Raw genomic sequence first — 23,580 nt, forward strand, 5'->3', positions numbered from 1 at the left:
ATTTATTATTTACTTATTAGACTCTAATAAACATTTTGAGACCCGTTAGAACTTTTTGCAATGTGAATTGCACATTTGGCACCATATAGTTGACAAGGCACTTTTTAGGACCTATATAACTAATGTATAGTGCAAATTTTTTAGTTAAGTTCTTTTAACGATAACAGACAAACCTTTTATTGGTTAACTGTTATACTTTTATTATTTACTTATTAGACTCTAATAAACATTTTGAGACCCGTTAGAACTTTTTGCAATGTGAATTGCACATTTGGCACCATATAGTTGACAAGGCACTTTTTAGGACCTATATAACTAATGTATAGTGCAAATTTTTTAGTTAAGTTCTTTTAACGATAACAGACAAACCTTTTATTGGTTAACTGTTATACTTTTATTATTTACTTATTAGACTCTAATAAACATTTTGAGACCCGTTAGAACTTTTTGCAATGTGAATTGCACATTTGGCACCATATAGTTGACAAGGCACTTTTTAGGACCTATATAACTAATGTATTGTGCAAAATTTTTAGTTAAGTTCTTTTAACGATAACAGACAAACCTTTTATTGGTTAACTGTTATACTTTTATTATTTACTTATTAGACTCTAATAAACATTTTGAGACCCGTTAGAACTTTCTGCAATGTGAATTGCACATTTGGCACCATATAGTTCACAAGGCACTTTTTAGGATTTATATAGCTAATGTACAGTGGAAATTTTTTAGTTAAGTTCTTTTAACGATAACAGACAAACCTTTTATTGGTTAACTGTTATACTTTTATTATTTACTTATTAGACTCTAATAAACATTTTGAGACCCGTTAGAACTTTTTGCAATGTGAATTGCACATTTGGCACCATATAGTTCACAAGGCACTTTTTAGGACCTATATAGCTAATGTATAGTGCAAATTTTTTAGTTAAGTTCTTTTAACGATAACAGACAAACCTTTTATTGGTTAACTGTTATATATTTATTATTTACTTATTAGACTCTAATAAACATTTTGAGACCCGTTAGAACTTTTTGCAATGTGAATTGCACATTTGGCACCATATAGTTCACAAGGCACTTTTTAGGACCTATATAACTAATGTATAGTGCAAATTTTTTAGTTAAGTTCTTTTAACGATAACAGACAAACCTTTTATTGGTTAACTGTTATACTTTTATTATTTACTTATTAGACTCTAATAAACATTTTGAGACCCGTTAGAACTTTTTGCAATGTGAATTGCACATTTGGCACCATATAGTTCACAAGGCACTTTTTAGGACCTATATAGCTAATGTATAGTGCAAATTTTTTAGTTAAGTTCTTTTAACGATAACAGACAAACCTTTTATTGGTTAACTGTTATATATTTATTATTTACTTATTAGACTCTAATAAACATTTTGAGACCCGTTAGAACTTTTTGCAATGTGAATTGCACATTTGGCACCATATAGTTGACAAGGCACTTTTTAGGACCTATATAACTAATGTATAGTGCAAATTTTTTAGTTAAGTTCTTTTAACGATAACAGACAAACCTTTTATTGGTTAACTGTTATACTTTTATTATTTACTTATTAGACTCTAATAAACATTTTGAGACCCGTTAGAACTTTTTGCAATGTGAATTGCACATTTGGCACCATATAGTTGACAAGGCACTTTTTAGGACCTATATAACTAATGTATAGTGCAAATTTTTTAGTTAAGTTCTTTTAACGATAACAGACAAACCTTTTATTGGTTAACTGTTATACTTTTATTATTTACTTATTAGACTCTAATAAACATTTTGAGACCCGTTAGAACTTTTTGCAATGTGAATTGCACATTTGGCACCATATAGTTGACAAAGCACTTTTTAGGACCTATATAACTAATGTATAGTGCAAATTTTTTAGTTAAGTTCTTTTAACGATAACAGACAAACCTTTTATTGGTTAACTGTTATACTTTTGTTATTTACTTATTAGACTCTAATAAACATTTTGAGACCCGTTAGAACTTTTTGCAATGTGAATTGCACATTTGGCACCATATAGTTCACAAGGCACTTTTAAGGACCTATATAACTAATGTATAGTGCAAATTTTTTAGTTAAGTTCTTTTAACGATAAGAGACAAACCTTTTATTGGTTAACTGTTATACTTTTATTATTTACTTATTAGACTCTAATAAACATTTTGAGACCCGTTAGAACTTTTTGCAATGTGAATTGCACATTTGGCACCATATAGTTCACAAGGCACTTTTTAGGACCTATATAACTAATTTATAGTGTAAATTTTTTAGTTAAGTTCTTTTAACGATAACAGACAAACCTTTTATTGGTTAACTGTTATACTTTTATTATTTACTTATTAGACTCTAATAAACATTTTGAGACCCGTTAGAACTTTCTGCAATGTGAATTGCACATTTGGCACCATATAGTTCACAAGGCACTTTTTAGGACCTATATAACTAATGTATAGTGCAAATTTTTTAGTTAAGTTCTTTTAACGATAACAGACAAACCTTTTATTGGTTAACTGTTATATATTTATTATTTACTTATTAGACTCTAATAAACATTTTGAGACCCGTTAGAACTTTTTGCAATGTGAATTGCACATTTGGCACCATATAGTTCACAAGGCACTTTTTAGGACCTATATAACTAATGTATAGTGCAAATTTTTTAGTTAAGTTCTTTTAACGATAACAGACAAACCTTTTATTGGTTAACTGTTATACTTTTATTATTTACTTATTAGACTCTAATAAACATTTTGAGACCCGTTAGAACTTTTTGCAATGTGAATTGCACATTTGGCACCATATAGTTCACAAGGCACTTTTTAGGACCTATATAACTAATGTATAGTGCAAATTTTTTAGTTAAGTTCTTTTAACGATAACAGACAAACCTTTTATTGGTTAACTGTTATACTTTTATTATTTACTTATTAGACTCTAATAAACATTTTGAGACCCGTTAGAACTTTTTGCAATGTGAATTGCACATTTGGCACCATATAGTTCACAAGGCACTTTTTAGGACCTATATAACTAATGTATAGTGTAAATTTTTTAGTTAAGTTCTTTTAACGATAACAGACAAACCTTTTATTGGTTAACTGTTATACTTTTATTATTTACTTATTAGACTCTAATAAACATTTTGAGACCCGTTAGAACTTTTTGCAATGTGAATTGCACATTTGGCACCATATAGTTCACAAGGCACTTTTTAGGATTTATATAGCTAATGTACAGTGGAAATTTTTTAGTTAAGTTCTTTTAACGATAACAGACAAACCTTTTATTGGTTAACTGTTATACTTTTATTATTTACTTATTAGACTCTAATAAACATTTTGAGACCCGTTAGAACTTTTTGCAATGTGAATTGCACATTTGGCACCATATAGTTCACAAGGCACTTTTTAAGACCTATATAACTAATGTATAGTGGAAATTTTTTAGTTAAGTTTTTCTAACGATAACAGACAAACCTTTTATTGGTTAACTGTTATACTTTTATTATTTACTTATTAGACTCTAATAAACATTTTGAGACCCGTTAGAACTTTTTGCAATGTGAATTGCACATTTGGCACCATATAGTTCACAAGGCACTTTTTAGGACCTATATAACTAATGTATAGTGCAAATTTTTAGTTAAGTTTTTTTAACGATAACAGACAAACCTTTTATTGGTTAACTGTTATACTTTTATTATTTACTTATTAGACTCTAATAAACATTTTGAGACCCGTTAGAACTTTTTGCAATGTGAATTGCACATTTGGCACCATATAGTTGACAAGGCACTTTTTAGGACCTATATAACTAATGTATAGTGCAAATTTTTTAGTTAAGTTCTGTTAACGATAACAGACAAACCTTTTATTGGTTAACTGTTATACTTTTATTATTTACTTATTAGACTCTAATAAACATTTTGAGACCCGTTAGAACTTTTTGCAATGTGAATTGCACATTTGGCACCATATAGTTCACAAGGCACTTTTAAGGACCTATATAGCTAATGTATAGTGCAAATTTTTTAGTTAAGTTCTTTTAACGATAACAGACAAACCTTTTATTGGTTAACTGTTATATATTTATTATTTACTTATTAGACTCTAATAAACATTTTGAGACCCGTTAGAACTTTTTGCAATGTGAATTGCACATTTGGCACCATATAGTTCACAAGGCACTTTTTAGGACCTATATAACTAATGTATAGTGCAAATTTTTTAGTTAAGTTCTTTTAACGATAACAGACAAACCTTTTATTGGTTAACTGTTATACTTTTATTATTTACTTATTAGACTCTAATAAACATTTTGAGACCCGTTAGAACTTTTTGCAATGTGAATTGCACATTTGGCACCATATAGTTCACAAGGCACTTTTTAGGACCTATATAACTAATGTATAGTGCAAATTTTTTAGTTAAGTTCTTTTAACGATAACAGACAAACCTTTTATTGGTTAACTGTTATACTTTTATTATTTACTTATTAGACTCTAATAAACATTTTGAGACCCGTTAGAACTTTTTGCAATGTGAATTGCACATTTGGCACCATATAGTTTACAAGGCACTTTTTAGGACCTATATAACTAATGTATAGTGCAAATTTTTTAGTTAAGTTCTTTTAACGATAACAGACAAACCTTTTATTGGTTAACTGTTATAAATTTATTATTTACTTATTAGACTCTAATAAACATTTTGAGACCCGTTACAACTTTTTGCAATGTGAATTGCACATTTGGCACCATATACTTCACAAGGCACTTTTTAGGACCTATATAACTAATGTATAGTGCAAATTTTTTAGTTAAGTTCTTTTAACGATAACAGACAAAACTTTTATTGGTTAACTTATATACTTTTATTATTTACTTATTAGACTCTAATAAACATTTTGGGACCCGTTAGAACTTTTTGCAATGTGAATTGCACATTTGGCACCATATAGTTCACAAGGCACTTTTTAGGACCTATATAGCTAATGTATAGTGTAAATTTTTTAGTTAAGTTCTTTTAACGATAACAGACAAACCTTTTATTGGTTAACTGTTATACTTTTATTATTTACTTATTAGACTCTAATAAACATTTTGAGACCCGTTAGAATTTTTTGCAATGTGAATTGCACATTTGGCACCATATAGTTCACAAGGCACTTTTTAGGACCTATATAACTAATGTATAGTGTAAATTTTTTAGTTAAGTTCTTTTAACGATAACAGACAAACCTTTTATTGGTTAACTGTTATACTTTTATTATTTACTTATTAGACTCTAATAAACATTTTGAGACCCGTTAGAACTTTTTGCAATGTGAATTGCACATTTGGCACCATATAGTTCACAAGGCACTTTTTAGGACCTATATAACTAATGTAAAGTGCAAATTTTTTAGTTAAGTTCTTTTAACGATAACAGACAAACCTTTTATTGGTTAACTGTTATACCGTTATTATTTACTTATTAGACTCTAATAAACATTTTGAGACCCGTTAGAACTTTTTGCAATGTCAATTGCACATTTGGCACCATATAGTTCACAAGGCACTTTTTAGGACCTATATAACTAATGTATAGTGCAAATTTTTTAGTTAAGTTCTTTTAACGATAACAGACAAACCTTTTATTGGTTAACTGTTATACTTTTATTATTTACTTATTAGACTCTAATAAACATTTTGAGACCCGTTAGAACTTTTTGCAATGTGAATTGCACATTTGGCACCATATACTTCACAAGGCACTTTTTAGGACCTATATAACTAATGTATAGTGCAAATGTTTTAGTTAAGTTCTTTTAACGATAACAGACAAACCTTTTATTGCTTAACTGTTATACCTTTTTTATTTACTTATTAGACTCTAATAAACATTTTGACACCCGTTAGAACTTTTTGCAATGTGAATTGCACATTTGGCACCATATAGTTCACAAGGCACTTTTTAGGACCTATATAACTAAAGTATAGTGCAAATTTTTTAGTTAAGTTCTTTTAACGATAACAGACAAACCTTTTATTGGTTAACTGTTATACTTTTATTATTTACTTATTAGACTCTAATAAACATTTTGAGACCCGTTAAAACTTTTTTCAATGTGAATTGCACATTTGGCACCATATAGTTCACAAGGCACTTTTTAGGACCTATACAGCTAATGTATAGTGCAAATTTTTTAGTTAAGTTCTTTTAACGATAACAGACAAACCTTTTATTGGTTAACTGTTATACTTTTATTATTTACTTATTAGACTCTAATAAACATTTTGACAGCCGTTAGAACTTTTTGCAATGTGAATTGCACATTTGGCACCATATAGTTCACAAGGCACTTTTTAGGACCTATATAACTAATGTATAGTGGGAATTTTTTAGTTAAGTTCTTTTAACGATAACAGACAAACCTTTTATTGGTTAACTGTTATACTTTTATTATTTACTTATTAGACTCTAATAAACATTTTGAGACCCGTTAAAACTTTTTGCAATGTGAATTGCACATTTGGCACCATATAGTTCACAAGGAACTTTTTAGGACCTATTTAACTAATGTATAGTGCAAATTTTTTAGTTAAGTTCTTTTAACGATAACAGACAAACCTTTTATTGGTTAACTGTTATACTTTAATTATTTACTTATTAGACTCTAATAAACATTTTGAGACCCGTTAGAACTTTTTGCAATGTGAATTGCACATTTGGCACCATATAGTTCACAAGGCACTTTTTAGGACCTATATAACTAATGTATAGTGCAAATATTTTAGTTAAGTTCTTTTAACGATAACAGACAAACCTTTTATTGGTTAACTGTTATACGTTTATTATTTACTTATTAGACTCTAATAAACATTTTGAGACCCGTTAGAACTTTCTGCAATGTGAATTGCACATTTGGCACCTTATAGTTCACAAGGCACTTTTTAGGACCTATATAACTAATGTATAGTGCAAATTTTTTAGTTAAGTTCTTTTAACGATAACAGACAAACCTTTTATTGGTTAACTGTTATACTTTTATTATTTACTTATTAGACTCTAATAAACATTTTGAGACCCGTTAGAACTTTTTGCAATGTGAATTGCACATTTGGCACCATATAGTTCACAAGGCACTTTTTAGGACCTATATAACTAATGTATAGTGCAAACTTTTTAGTTGAGTTCTTTTAACGATAACAGACAAACCTTTTATTGGTTAACTGTTATACTTTTATTATTTACTTATTAGACTCTAATAAACATTTTGAGACCCGTTAGAACTTTTTGCAATGTGAATTGCACATTTGGCACCATATAGTTCACAAGGCACTTTTTAGGACCCATATAACTAATGTATAGTGCAAATTTTTTAGTTAAGTTCTTTTAACGATAACAGACAAACCTTTTATTGGTTAACTGTTATACTTTTATTATTTACTTATTAGACTCTAATAAACATTTTGAGACCCGTTAGAACTTTTTGCAATGTGAATTGCACATTTGGCACCATATAGTTCACAAGGCACTTTTTAGGACCTATATAACTAATGTATAGTGCAAATTTTTTAGTTAAGTTCTTTTAACGATAACAGACAAACCTTTTATTGGTTAACTGTTATACTGTTATTATTTACTTATTAGACTCTAATAAACATTTTGAGAGCAGTTAGAACTTTTTGCAATGTGAATTGCACATTTGGCACCATATAGTTCACAAGGCACTTTTTAGGACCTATATAACTAATGTATAGTGCAAATATTTTAGTTAAGTTCTTTTAACGATAACAGACAAACCTTTTATTGGTTAACTGTTATACTTTTATTATTTACTTATTAGACTCTAATAAACATTTTGAGACCCGTTAGAACTTTTTGCAATGTGTATTGCACATTTGGCACCATATAGTTCACAAGGCACTTTTTAGGACCTATATAACTAATGTATAGTGCAAATTTTTTAGTTAAGTTCTTTTAACGATAACAGACAAACCTTTTATTGGTTAACTGTTATACTTTTATTATTTACTTATTAGACTCTAATAAACATTTTGAGACCCGTTAGAACTTTTTGCAATGTGAATTGCACATTTGGCACCATATAGTTCACAAGGCACTTTTTAGGACCTATATAACTAATGTATAGTGCAAATTTTTTAGTTAAGTTCTTTTAACGATAACAGACAAACCTTTTATTGGTTAACTGTTATACTTTTATTATTTACTTATTAGACTCTAATAAACATTTTGAGACCCGTTAGAACTTTTTGCAATGTGAATTGCACATTTGGCACCATATAGTTCACAAGGCACTTTTTAGGACTTATATAACTAATGTATAGTGCAAATATTTTAGTTAAGTTCTTTTAACGATAACAGACAAACCTTTCATTGGTTAACTGTTATACTTTTATTATTTACCTTTTAGACTCTAATAAACATTTTGAGACCAGTTAGAACTTTTTGCAATGTGAATTGCACATTTGGCACCATATAGTTCACAAGGCACTTTTTAGGACCTATATAACTAATATACAGTGCAAACTTTTTAGTTGAGTTCTTTTAACGATAACAGACAAACCTTTTATTGGTTAACTGTTATACTTTTATTATTTACTTATTAGACTCTAATAAACATTTTGAGACCCGTTAGAACTTTTTGCAATGTGAATTGCACATTTGGCACCATATAGTTCACAAGGCACTTTTTAGGACCTATATAACTAATGTATAGTGCAAATTTTTTAGTTAAGTTCTTTTAACGATAACAGACAAACCTTTTATTGGTTAACTGTTATACTTTTATTATTTACTTATTAGACTCTAATAAACATTTTGAGACCCGTTAGAACTTTTTGCAATGTGAATTGCACATTTGGCACCATATAGTTCACAAGGCACTTTTTAGGACCTATATAACTAATGTATAGTGCAAATTTTTTAGTTAAGTTCTTTTAACGATAACAGACAAACCTTTTATTGGTTAACTGTTATACTTTTATTATTTACTTATTAGACTCTAATAAACATTTTGAGACCCGTTAAAACTTTTTTCAATGTGAATTGCACATTTGGCACCATATAGTTCACAAGGCACTTTTTAGGACCTATACAGCTAATGTATAGTGCAAATTTTTTAGTTAAGTTCTTTTAACGATAACAGACAAACCTTTTATTGGTTAACTGTTATACTTTTATTATTTACTTATTAGACTCTAATAAACATTTTGACAGCCGTTAGAACTTTTTGCAATGTGAATTGCACATTTGGCACCATATAGTTCACAAGGCACTTTTTAGGACCTATATAACTAATGTATAGTGGGAATTTTTTAGTTAAGTTCTTTTAACGATAACAGACAAACCTTTTATTGGTTAACTGTTATACTTTTATTATTTACTTATTAGACTCTAATAAACATTTTGAGACCCGTTAGAACTTTTTGCAATGTGAATTGCACATTTGGCACCATATAGTTCACAAGGCACTTTTTAGGACCTATTTAACTAATGTATAGTGCAAATTTTTTAGTTAAGTTCTTTTAACGATAACAGACAAACCTTTTATTGGTTAACTGTTATACTTTAATTATTTACTTATTAGACTCTAATAAACATTTTGAGACCCGTTAGAACTTTTTGCAATGTGAATTGCACATTTGGCACCATATAGTTCACAAGGCACTTTTTAGGACCTATATAACTAATGTATAGTGCAAATTTTTTAGTTAAGTTTTTTTAACGATAACAGACAAACCTTTTATTGGTTAACTGTTATACGTTTATTATTTACTTATTAGACTCTAATAAACATTTTGAGACCCGTTAGAACTTTCTGCAATGTGAATTGCACATTTGGCACCTTATAGTTCACAAGGCACTTTTTAGGACCTATATAACTAATGTATAGTGCAAATTTTTTAGTTAAGTTCTTTTAACGATAACAGACAAACCTTTTATTGGTTAACTGTTATACTTTTATTATTTACTTATTAGACTCTAATAAACATTTTGAGACCCGTTAGAACTTTTTGCAATGTGAATTGCACATTTGGCACCATATAGTTCACAAGGCACTTTTTAGGACCTATATAACTAATGTATAGTGCAAACTTTTTAGTTGAGTTCTTTTAACGATAACAGACAAACCTTTTATTGGTTAACTGTTATACTTTTATTATTTACTTATTAGACTCTAATAAACATTTTGAGACCCGTTAGAACTTTTTGCAATGTGAATTGCACATTTGGCACCATATAGTTCACAAGGCACTTTTTAGGACCCATATAACTAATGTATAGTGCAAATTTTTTAGTTAAGTTCTTTTAACGATAACAGACAAACCTTTTATTGGTTAACTGTTATACTTTTATTATTTACTTATTAGACTCTAATAAACATTTTGAGACCCGTTAGAACTTTTTGCAATTTGAATTGCACATTTGGCACCATATAGTTCACAAGGCACTTTTTAGGACCTATATAACTAATGTATAGTGCAAATTTTTTAGTTAAGTTCTTTTAACGATAACAGACAAACCTTTTATTGGTTAACTGTTATACTTTTATTATTTACTTATTAGACTCTAATAAACATTTTGAGAGCAGTTAGAACTTTTTGCAATGTGAATTGCACATTTGGCACCATATAGTTCACAAGGCACTTTTTAGGACCTATATAACTAATGTATAGTGCAAATATTTTAGTTAAGTTCTTTTAACGATAACAGACAAACCTTTTATTGGTTAACTGTTATACTTTTATTATTTACTTATTAGACTCTAATAAACATTTTGAGACCCGTTAGAACTTTTTGCAATGTGTATTGCACATTTGGCACCATATAGTTCACAAGGCACTTTTTAGGACCTATATAACTAATGTATAGTGCAAATTTTTTAGTTAAGTTCTTTTAACGATAACAGACAAACCTTTTATTGGTTAACTGTTATACTTTTATTATTTACTTATTAGACTCTAATAAACATTTTGAGACCCGTTAGAACTTTTTGCAATGTGAATTGCACATTTGGCACCATATAGTTCACAAGGCACTTTTTAGGACCTATATAACTAATGTATAGTGCAAATTTTTTAGTTAAGTTCTTTTAACGATAACAGACAAACCTTTTATTGGTTAACTGTTATACTTTTATTATTTACTTATTAGACTCTAATAAACATTTTGAGACCCGTTAGAACTTTTTGCAATGTGAATTGCACATTTGGCACCATATAGTTCACAAGGCACTTTTTAGGACCTATATAACTAATGTATAGTGCAAATATTTTAGTTAAGTTCTTTTAACGATAACAGACAAACCTTTCATTGGTTAACTGTTATACTTTTATTATTTACCTTTTAGACTCTAATAAACATTTTGAGACCAGTTAGAACTTTTTGCAATGTGAATTGCACATTTGGCACCATATAGTTCACAAGGCACTTTTTAGGACCTATATAACTAATATATAGTGCAAACTTTTTAGTTAAGTTCTTTTAACGATAACAGACAAACCTTTTATTGGTTAACTGTTATACTTTTATTATTTACTTATTAGACTCTAATAAACATTTTGAGACCCGTTAGAACTTTTTGCAATGTGAATTGCACATTTGGCACCATATAGTTCACAAGGCACTTTTTAGGACCTATATAACTAATGTATAGTGCAAATTTTTTAGTTAAGTTCTTTTAACGATAACAGACAAACCTTTTATTGGTTAACTGTTATACTTTTATTATTTACTTATTAGACTCTAATAAACATTTTGAGACCCGTTAGAACTTTTTGCAATGTGAATTGCACATTTGGCACCATATAGTTCACAAGGCACTTTTTAGGACCTATATAACTAATGTATAGTGCAAATTTTTTAGTTAAGTTCTTTTAACGATAACAGACAAACCTTTTATTGGTTAACTGTTATACTTTTATTATTTACTTATTAGACTCTAATAAACATTTTGAGACCCGTTAGAACTTTTTGCAATGTGAATTGCACATTTGGCACCATATAGTTCACAAGGCACTTTTTAGGACCTATATAACTAATGTATAATGCAAATTTTTTAGTTAAGTTCTTTTAACGATAACATACAAACCCTTTATTGGTTAACTGTTATACTTTTATTATTTACTTATTAGACTCTAATAAACATTTTGAGACCCGTTAGAACTTTTTGCAATGTGAATTGCACATTTGGCACCATATAGTTCACAAGGCACTTTTTAGGACCTATATAACTAATGTATAGTGCAAATTTTTTAGTTAAGTTCTTTTAACGATAACAGACAAACCTTTTATTGGTTAACTGTTATACTTTTATTATTTACTTATTAGACTCTAATAAACATTTTGAGACCCGTTAGAACTTTTTGCAATGTGAATTGCACATTTGGCACCATATAGTTCACAAGGCACTTTTTAGGACCTATATAACTAATATATAGTGCAAATTATTTTAGTTAAGTTCTTTTAACGATAACAGATAAACCTTTTATTGGTTAACTGTTATACTTTTATTATTTACTTATTAGACTCTAATAAACATTTTGAGACCCGTTAGAACTTTTTGCAATGTGAATTGCACATTTGGCACCATATAGTTCACAAGGCACTTTTTAGGACCTATATAACTAATGTATAGTGCAAATTTTTTAGTTAAGTTCTTTTAACGATAACAGACAAACCTTTTATTGGTTAACTGTTATACTTTTGTTATTTACTTATTAGACTCTAACAAACATTTTGAGACCCGTTAGAACTTTTTGCAATGTGAATTGCACATTTGGCACCATATACTTCACAAGGCACTTTTTAGGACCTATATAACTAATGTATAGTGCAAATGTTTTAGTTAAGTTCTTTTAACGATAACAGACAAACCTTTTATTGGTTAACTGTTATACTTTTATTATTTACTTATTAGACTCTAATAAACATTTTGAGACCCGTTAGAACTTTTTGCAATGTGAATTGCACATTTGGCACCATATAGTTCACAAGGCACTTTTTAGGACTTATATAACTAATGTATAGTGCAAATATTTTAGTTAAGTTCTTTTAACGATAACAGACAAACCTTTCATTGGTTAACTGTTATACTTTTATTATTTACCTTTTAGACTCTAATAAACATTTTGAGACCAGTTAGAACTTTTTGCAATGTGAATTGCACATTTGGCACCATATAGTTCACAAGGCACTTTTTAGGACCTATATAACTAATATATAGTGCAAACTTTTTAGTTGAGTTCTTTTAACGATAACAGACAAACCTTTTATTGGTTAACTGTTATACTTTTATTATTTACTTATTAGACTCTAATAAACATTTTGAGACCCGTTAGAACTTTTTGCAATGTGAATTGCACATTTGGCACCATATAGTTCACAAGGCACTTTTTAGGACCTATATAACTAATGTATAGTGCAAATTTTTTAGTTAAGTTCTTTTAACGATAACAGACAAACCTTTTATTGCTTAACTGTTATACCTTTTTTATTTACTTATTAGACTCTAATAAACATTTTGACACCCATTAGAACTTTTTGCAATGTGAATTGCACATTTGGCACCATATAGTTCACAAGGCACTTTTTAGGACCTATATAACTAATGTATAGTGCAAATTTTTTAGTTAAGTTCTTTTAACGATAACAGACAAACCTTTTATTGGTTAACTGTTATACTTTTATTATTTACTTATTAGACTCTAATAAACATTTTGAGACCCGTTAGAACTTTTTTCAATGTGAATTGCACATTTGGCACCATATAGTTCACAAGGCACTTTTTAGGACCTATACAGCTAATGTAGAGTGCAAATTTTTTAGTTAAGTTCTTTTAACGATAACAGACAAACCTTTTATTGGTTAACTGTTATACTTTTATTATTTACTTATTAGACTCTAATAAACATTTTGAGACCCGTTAGAACTTTTTGCAATGTGAATTGCACATTTGGCACCATATAGTTCACAAGGCACTTTTTAGGACCTATATAACTAATGTATAGTGCAAATTTTTTAGTTAAGTTCTTTTAACGATAACAGACAAACCTTTTATTGGTTAACTGTTATACTTTTATTATTTACTTATTAGACTCTAATAAACATTTTGAGACCCGTTAGAACTTTTTGCAATGTGAATTGCACATTTGGCACCATATAGTTCACAAGGCACTTTTTAGGACCTATATAACTAATGTATAGTGCAAATTTTTTAGTTAAGTTCTTTTAACGATAACAGACAAACCTTTTATTGGTTAACTGTTATACTTTTATTATTTACTTATTAGACTCTAATAAACATTTTGAGACCCGTTAGAACTTTTTGCAATGTGAATTGCACATTTGGCACCATATAGTTCACAAGGCACTTTTTAGGACCTATATAACTAATGTATAGTGCAAATTTTTTAGTTAAGTTCTTTTAACGATAACAGACAAACCTTTTATTGGTTAACTGTTATACTTTTATTATTTACTTTTTAGACTCTAATAAACATTTTGAGACCCGTTAGAACTTTTTGCAATGTGAATTGCACATTTGGCACCATATAGTTCACAAGGCACTTTTTAGGACCTATATAACTAATGTATAGTGCAAATTTTTTAGTTAAGTTCTTTTAACGATAACAGACAAACCTTTTATTGGTTAACTGTTATACTTTTATTATTTACTTATTAGACTCTAATAAACATTTTGAGACCCGTTAGAACTTTTTGCAATGTGAATTGCACATTTGGCACCATATAGTTCACAAGGCACTTTTTAGGACCTATATAACTAATGTATAGTGCAAATATTTTAGTTAAGTTCTTTTAACGATAACAGACAAACCTTTTATTGGTTAACTGTTATACTTTTATTATTTACTTATTAGACTCTAATAAACATTTTGAGACCCGTTAGAACTTTTTGCAATGTGAATTGCACATTTGGCACCATATAGTTCACAAGGCACTTTTTAGGACCTATATAACTAATGTATAGTGCAAATATTTTAGTTAAGTTCTTTTAACGATAACAGACAAACCTTTTATTGGTTAACTGTTATACTTTTATTATTTACTTATTAGACTCTAATAAACATTTTGACACCCGTTAGAACTTTTTGCAATGTGAATTGCACATTTGGCACCATATAGTTCACAAGGCACTTTTTAGGACCTATATAACTAATGTATAGTGCAAATTTTTTAGTTAAGTTCTTTTAACGATAACAGACAAACCTTTTATTGGTTAACTGTTATACTTTTATTATTTACTTATTAGACTCTAATAAACATTTTGAGACCCGTTAGAACTTTTTGCAATGTGAATTGCACATTTGGCACCATATAGTTCACAAGGCACTTTTTAGGACCTATATAACTAATGTATAGTGCAAATTTTTTAGTTAAGTTCTTTTAACGATAACAGACAAACCTTTTATTGGTTAACTGTTATACTTTTATTATTTACTTATTAGACTCTAATAAACATTTTGAGACCCGTTAGAACTTTTTGCAATGTGAATTGCACATTTGGCACCATATAGTTCACAAGGCACTTTTTAGGACCTATATAACTAATGTATAGTGCAAATATTTTAGTTAAGTTCTTTTAACGATAACAGACAAACCTTTCATTGGTTAACTGTTATACTTTTATTATTTACTTATTAGACTCTAATAAACATTTTGAGACCAGTTAGAACTTTTTGCAATGTGAATTGCACATTTGGCACCATATAGTTCACAAGGCACTTTTTAGGACCTATATAACTAATATATAGTGCAAACTTTTTAGTTGAGTTCTTTTAACGATAACAGACAAACCTTTTATTGGTTAACTGTTATACTTTTATTATTTACTTATTAGACTCTAATAAACATTTTGAGACCCGTTAGAACTTTTTGCAATGTGAATTGCACATTTGGCACCATATAGTTCACAAGGCACTTTTTAGGACCTATATAACTAATGTATAGTGCAAATTTTTAGTTAAGTTCTTTTAACGATAACAGACAAACCTTTTATTGGTTAACTGTTATACTTTTATTATTTACTTATTAGACTCTAATAAACATTTTGAGACCCGTTAGAACTTTCTGCAATGTGAATTGCACATTTGGCACCTTATAGTTCACAAGGCACTTTTTAGGACCTATATAACTAATGTATAGTGCAAATTTTTTAGTTAAGTTCTTTTAACGATAACAGACAAACCTTTTATTGGTTAACTGTTATACTTTTATTATTTACTTATTAGACTCTAATAAACATTTTGAGACCCGTTAGAACTTTTTGCAATGTGAATTGCACATTTGGCACCTTATAGTTCACAAGGCACTTTTTAGGACATATATAACTAATGTATAGTGCAAATTTTTTAGTTAAGTTCTTTTAACGATAACAGACAAACCTTTTATTGGTTAACTGTTATACTTTTATTATTTACTTATTAGACTCTACTAAACATTTTGAGACCCGTTAGAACTTTTTGCAATGTGAATTGCACATTTGGCACCATATAGTTCACAAGGCACTTTTTAGGACCTATATAACTAATGTATAGTGCAAATTTTTTAGTTAAGTTCTTTTAACGATAACAGACAAACCTTTTATTGGTTAACTGTTATACTTTTATTATTTACTTATTAGACTCTAATAAACATTTTGAGACCCGTTAGAACTTTTTGCAATGTGAATTGCACATTTGGCACCATATAGTTCACAAGGCACTTTTTAGGACCTATATAACTAATGTATAGTGCAAATTTTTTAGTTAAGTTCTTTTAACGATAACAGACAAACCTTTTATTGGTTAACTGTTATACTTTTATTATTTACTTATTAGACTCTAATAAACATTTTGAGACCCGTTAGAACTTTTTGCAATGTGAATTGCACATTTGGCACCATATAGTTCACAAGGCACTTTTTAGGACCTATATAACTAATGTATAGTGCAAATTTTTTAGTTAAGTTCTTTTAACGATAACAGACAAACCTTTTATTGGTTAACTGTTATACTTTTATTATTTACTTATTAGACTCTAATAAACATTTTGAGACCCGTTAGAACTTTTTGCAATGTGAATTGCACATTTGGCACCATATAGTTCACAAGGCACTTTTTAGGACCTATATAACTAATGTATAGTGCAAATATTTTAGTTAAGTTCTTTTAACGATAACAGACAAACCTTTCATTGGTTAACTGTTATACTTTTTATATTTACTTATTAGACTCTAATAAACATTTTGAGACCAGTTAGAACTTTTTGCAATGTGAATTGCACATTTGGCACCATATAGTTCACAAGGCACTTTTTAGGACCTATATAACTAATATATAGTGCAAACTTTTTAGTTGAGTTCTTTTAACGATAACAGACAAACCTTTTATTGGTTAACTGTTATACTTTTATTATTTACTTATTAGACTCTAATAAACATTTTGAGACCCGTTAGAACTTTTTGCAATGTGAATTGCACATTTGGCACCATATAGTTCACAAGGCACTTTTTAGGACCTATATAACTAATGTATAATGCAAATTTTTAGTTAAGTTCTTTTAACGATAACAGACAAACCTTTTATTGGTTAACTGTTATACTTTTATTATTTACTTATTAGACTCTAATAAACATTTTGAGACCCGTTAGAACTTTCTGCAATGTGAATTGCACATTTGGCACCTTATAGTTCACAAGGCACTTTTTAGGACCTATATAACTAATGTATAGTGCAAATTTTTTAGTTAAGTTCTTTTAACGATAACAGACAAACCTTTTATTGGTTAACTGTTATACTTTTATTATTTACTTATTAGACTCTAATAAACATTTTGAGACCCGTTAGAACTTTTTGCAATGTGAATTGCACATTTGGCACCATATAGTTCACAAGGCACTTTTTAGGACCTATATAACTAATGTATAGTGCAAATTTTTTAGTTAAGTTCTTTTAACGATAACAGACAAACCTTTTATTGGTTAACTGTTATACTTTTATTATTTACTTATTAGACTCTAATAAACATTTTGAGACCCGTTAGAACTTTTTGCAATGTGAATTGCACATTTGGCACCATATAGTTCACAAGGCACTTTTTAGGACCTATATAACTAATGTATAGTGCAAATATTTTAGTTAAGTTCTTTTAACGATAACAGACAAACCTTTCATTGGTTAACTGTTATACTTTTATTATTTACTTATTAGACTCTAATAAACATTTTGAGACCAGTTAGAACTTTTTGCAATGTGAATTGCACATTTGGCACCATATAGTTCACAAGGCACTTTTTAGGACCTATATAACTAATATATAGTGCAAACTTTTTAGTTGAGTTCTTTTAACGATAACAGACAAACCTTTTATTGGTTAACTGTTATACTTTTATTATTTACTTATTAGACTCTAATAAACATTTTGAGACCCGTTAGAACTTTTTGCAATGTGAATTGCACATTTGGCACCATATAGTTCACAAGGCACTTTTTAGGACCTATATAACTAATGTATAGTGCAAATTTTTAGTTAAGTTCTTTTAACGATAACAGACAAACCTTTTATTGGTTAACTGTTATACTTTTATTATTTACTTATTAGACTCTAATAAACAATTTGAGACCCGTTAGAACTTTCTGCAATGTGAATTGCACATTTGGCACCTTATAGTTCACAAGGCACTTTTTAGGACCTATATAACTAATGTATAGTGCAAATTTTTTAGTTAAGTTCTTTTAACGATAACAGACAAACCTTTTATTGGTTAACTGTTATACTTTTATTATTTACTTATTAGACTCTACTAAACATTTTGAGACCCGTTAGAACTTTTTGCAATGTGAATTGCACATTTGGCACCATATAGTTCACAAGGCACTTTTTAGGACCTATATAACTAATGTATAGTGCAAATTTTTTAGTTAAGTTCTTTTAACGATAACAGACAAACCTTTTATTGGTTAACTGTTATACTTTTATTATTTACTTATTAGACTCTAATAAACATTTTGAGACCCGTTAGAACTTTTTGCAATGTGAATTGCACATTTGGCACCATATAGTTCACAAGGCACTTTTTAGGACCTATATAACTAATGTATAGTGCAAATTTTTTAGTTAAGTTCTTTTAACGATAACAGACAAACCTTTTATTGGTTAACTGTTATACTTTTATTATTTACTTATTAGACTCTAATAAACATTTTGAGACCCGTTAGAACTTTTTGCAATGTGAATTGCACATTTGGCACCATATAGTTCACAAGGCACTTTTTAGGACCTATATAACTAATGTATAGTGCAAATTTTTTAGTTAAGTTCTTTTAACGATAACAGACAAACCTTTTATTGGTTAACTGTTATACTTTTATTATTTACTTATTAGACTCTAATAAACATTTTGAGACCCGTTAGAACTTTTTGCAATGTGAATTGCACATTTGGCACCATATAGTTCACAAGGCACTTTTTAGGACCTATATAACTAATGTATAGTGCAAATATTTTAGTTAAGTTCTTTTAACGATAACAGACAAACCTTTCATTGGTTAACTGTTATACTTTTTATATTTACTTATTAGACTCTAATAAACATTTTGAGACCAGTTAGAACTTTTTGCAATGTGAATTGCACATTTGGCACCATATAGTTCACAAGGCACTTTTTAGGACCTATATAACTAATATATAGTGCAAACTTTTTAGTTGAGTTCTTTTAACGATAACAGACAAACCTTTTATTGGTTAACTGTTATACTTTTATTATTTACTTATTAGACTCTAATAAACATTTTGAGACCCGTTAGAACTTTTTGCAATGTGAATTGCACATTTGGCACCATATAGTTCACAAGGCACTTTTTAGGACCTATATAACTAATGTATAATGCAAATTTTTAGTTAAGTTCTTTTAACGATAACAGACAAACCTTTTATTGGTTAACTGTTATACTTTTATTATTTACTTATTAGACTCTAATAAACATTTTGAGACCCGTTAGAACTTTCTGCAATGTGAATTGCACATTTGGCACCTTATAGTTCACAAGGCACTTTTTAGGACCTATATAACTAATGTATAGTGCAATTTTTTTAGTTAAGTTCTTTTAACGATAACAGACAAACCTTTTATTGGTTAACTGTTATAATTTTATTATTTACTTATTAGACTCTAATAAACATTTTGAGACCCGTTAGAACTTTTTGCAATGTGAATTGCACATTTGGCACCATATAGTTCACAAGGCACTTTTTAGGACCTATATAACTAATGTATAGTGCAAATATTTTAGTTAAGTTCTTTTAACGATAACAGACAAACCTTTTATTGGTTAACTGTTATACTTTTATTATTTACTTATTAGACTCTAATAAACATTTTGAGACCCGTTAGAACTTTTTGCAATGTGAATTGCACATTTGGCACCATATAGTTCACAAGGCACTTTTTAGGACCTATATAACTAATGTATAGTGCAAATTTTTTAGTTAAGTTCTTTTAACGATAACAGACAAACCTTTTATTGGTTAACTGTTATACTTTTATTATTTACTTATTAGACTCTAATAAACATTTTGAGACCCGTTAGAACTTTTTTCAATGTGAATTGCACATTTGGCACCATATAGTTCACAAGGCACTTTTTAGGACCTATATAACTAATGTTTAGTGCAAATTTTTTAGTTAAGTTCTTTTAACGATAACAGACAAACCTTTTATTGGTTAACTGTTATACTTTTATTATTTACTTATTAGACTCTAATAAACATTTTGAGACCCGTTAGAACTTTTTGCAATGTGAATTGCACATTTGGCACCATATAGTTGACAAGGCACTTTTTAGGACCTATATAACTAATGTATAGTGCAAATTTTTTAGTTAAGTTCTTTTAACGATAACAGACAAACCTTTTATTGGTTAACTGTTATACTTTTATTATTTACTTATTAGACTCTAATAAACATTTTGAGACCCGTTAGAACTTTTTGCAATGTGAATTGCACATTTGGCACCATATAGTTCACAAGGCACTTTTTAGGACCTATATAACTAATGTATAATGCAAATTTTTTAGTTAAGTTCTTTTAACGATAACATACAAACCTTTTATTGGTTAACTGTTATACTTTTATTATTTACTTATTAGACTCTAATAAACATTTTGAGACCCGTTAGAACTTTTTGCAATGTGAATTGCACATTTGGCACCATATAGTTCACAAGGCACTTTTTAGGACCTATATAACTAATGTCTAGTGCAAATTTTTTAGTTAAGTTCTTTTAACGATAACAGACAAACCTTTTATTGGTTAACTGTTATACTTTTATTATTTACTTATTAGACTCTAATAAACATTTTGAGACCCGTTAGAACTTTTTGCAATGTGAATTGCACATTTGGCACCATATAGTTCACAAGGCACTTTTTAGGACCTATATAACTAATGTATAGTGCAAATTATTTTAGTTAAATTCTTTTAACGATAACAGACAAACCTTTTATTGGTTAACTGTTATACTTTTATTATTTACTTATTAGACTCTAATAAACATTTTGAGACCCGTTTGAACTTTTTGCAATGTGAATTGCACATTTGGCACCATATAGTTCACAAGGCACTTTTTAGGACCTATATAACTAATGTATAGTGCAAATTTTTTAGTTAAGTTCTTTTAACGATAACAGACAAACCTTTTATTGGTTAACTGTTATACTTTTATTATTTACTTATTAGACTCTAATAAACATTTTGAGACCCGTTAGAACTTTTTGCAATGTGAATTGCACATTTGGCACCTTATAGTTCACAAGGCACTTTTTAGGACCTATATAACTAATGTATAGTGCAAATTTTTTAGTTAAGTTCTTTTAACGATAACAGACAAACCTTTTATTGGTTAACTGTTATACTTTTATTATTTACTTATTAGACTCTAATAAACATTTTGAGACCCGTTAGAACTTTTTGCAATGTGAATTGCACATTTGGCACCATATAGTTCACAAGGCACTTTTTAGGACCTATATAACTAATGTATAGTGCAAATTTTTTAGTTAAGTTCTTTTAACGATAACAGACAAACCTTTTATTGGTTAACTGTTATACTTTTATTATTTACTTATTAGACTCTAATAAACATTTTGAGACCCGTTAGAACTTTTTGCAATGTGAATTGCACATTTGGCACCATATAGTTCACAAGGCACTTTTTAGGACCTATATAACTAATGTATAGTGCAAATTTTTTAGTTAAGTTCTTTTAACGATAACAGACAAACCTTTTATTGGTTAACTGTTATACTTTTATTATTTACTTATTAGACTCTAATAAACATTTTGAGACCCGTTAGAACTTTTTGCAATGTGAATTGCACATTTGGCACCATATAGTTCACAAGGCACTTTTTAGGACCTATATAACTAATGTATAGTGCAAATTTTTTAGTTAAGTTCTTTTAACGATAACAGACAAACCTTTTATTGGTTAACTGTTATACTTTTATTATTTACTTATTAGACTCTAATAAACATTTTGAGACCCGTTAGAACTTTTTGCAATGTGAATTGCACATTTGGCACCATATAGTTGACAAGGCACTTTTTAGGACCTATATAACTAATGTATAGTGCAAATATTTTAGTTAAGTTCTTTTAACGATAACAGACAAACCTTTCATTGGTTAACTGTTATACTTTTATTATTTACTTATTAGACTCTAATAAACATTTTGAGACCAGTTAGAACTTTTTGCAATGTGAATTGCACATTTGGCACCATATAGTTCACAAGGCACTTTTTAGGACCTATATAACTAATATATAGTGCAAACTTTTTAGTTGAGTTCTTTTAACGATAACAGACAAACCTTTTATTGGTTAACTGTTATACTTTTATTATTTACTTATTAGACTCTAATAAACATTTTGAGACCCGTTAGAACTTTTTGCAATGTGAATTGCACATTTGGCACCATATAGTTCACAAGGCACTTTTTAGGACCTATATAACTAATGTATAGTGCAAATTTTTAGTTAAGTTCTTTTAACGATAACAGACAAACCTTTTATTGGTTAACTGTTATACTTTTATTATTTACTTATTAGACTCTAATAAACATTTTGAGACCCGTTAGAACTTTCTGCAATGTGAATTGCACATTTGGCACCTTATAGTTCACAAGGCACTTTTTAGGACCTATATAACTAATGTATAGTGCAAATTTTTTAGTTAAGTTCTTTTAACGATAACAGACAAACCTTTTATTGGTTAACTGTTATACTTTTATTATTTACTTATTAGACTCTAATAAACATTTTGAGACCCGTTAGAACTTTTTGCAATGTGAATTGCACATTTGGCACCTTATAGTTCACAAGGCACTTTTTAGGACCTATATAACTAATGTATAGTGCAAATTTTTTAGTTAAGTTCTTTTAACGATAACAGACAAACCTTTTATTGGTTAACTGTTATACTTTTATTATTTACTTATTAGACTCTAATAAACATTTTGAGACCCGTTAGAACTTTTTGCAATGT

This window comes from Clavelina lepadiformis, chromosome 4 (assembly GCF_947623445.1).
Source record: "Clavelina lepadiformis chromosome 4, kaClaLepa1.1, whole genome shotgun sequence".
Classification (NCBI taxonomy): domain Eukaryota; kingdom Metazoa; phylum Chordata; class Ascidiacea; order Aplousobranchia; family Clavelinidae; genus Clavelina; species Clavelina lepadiformis.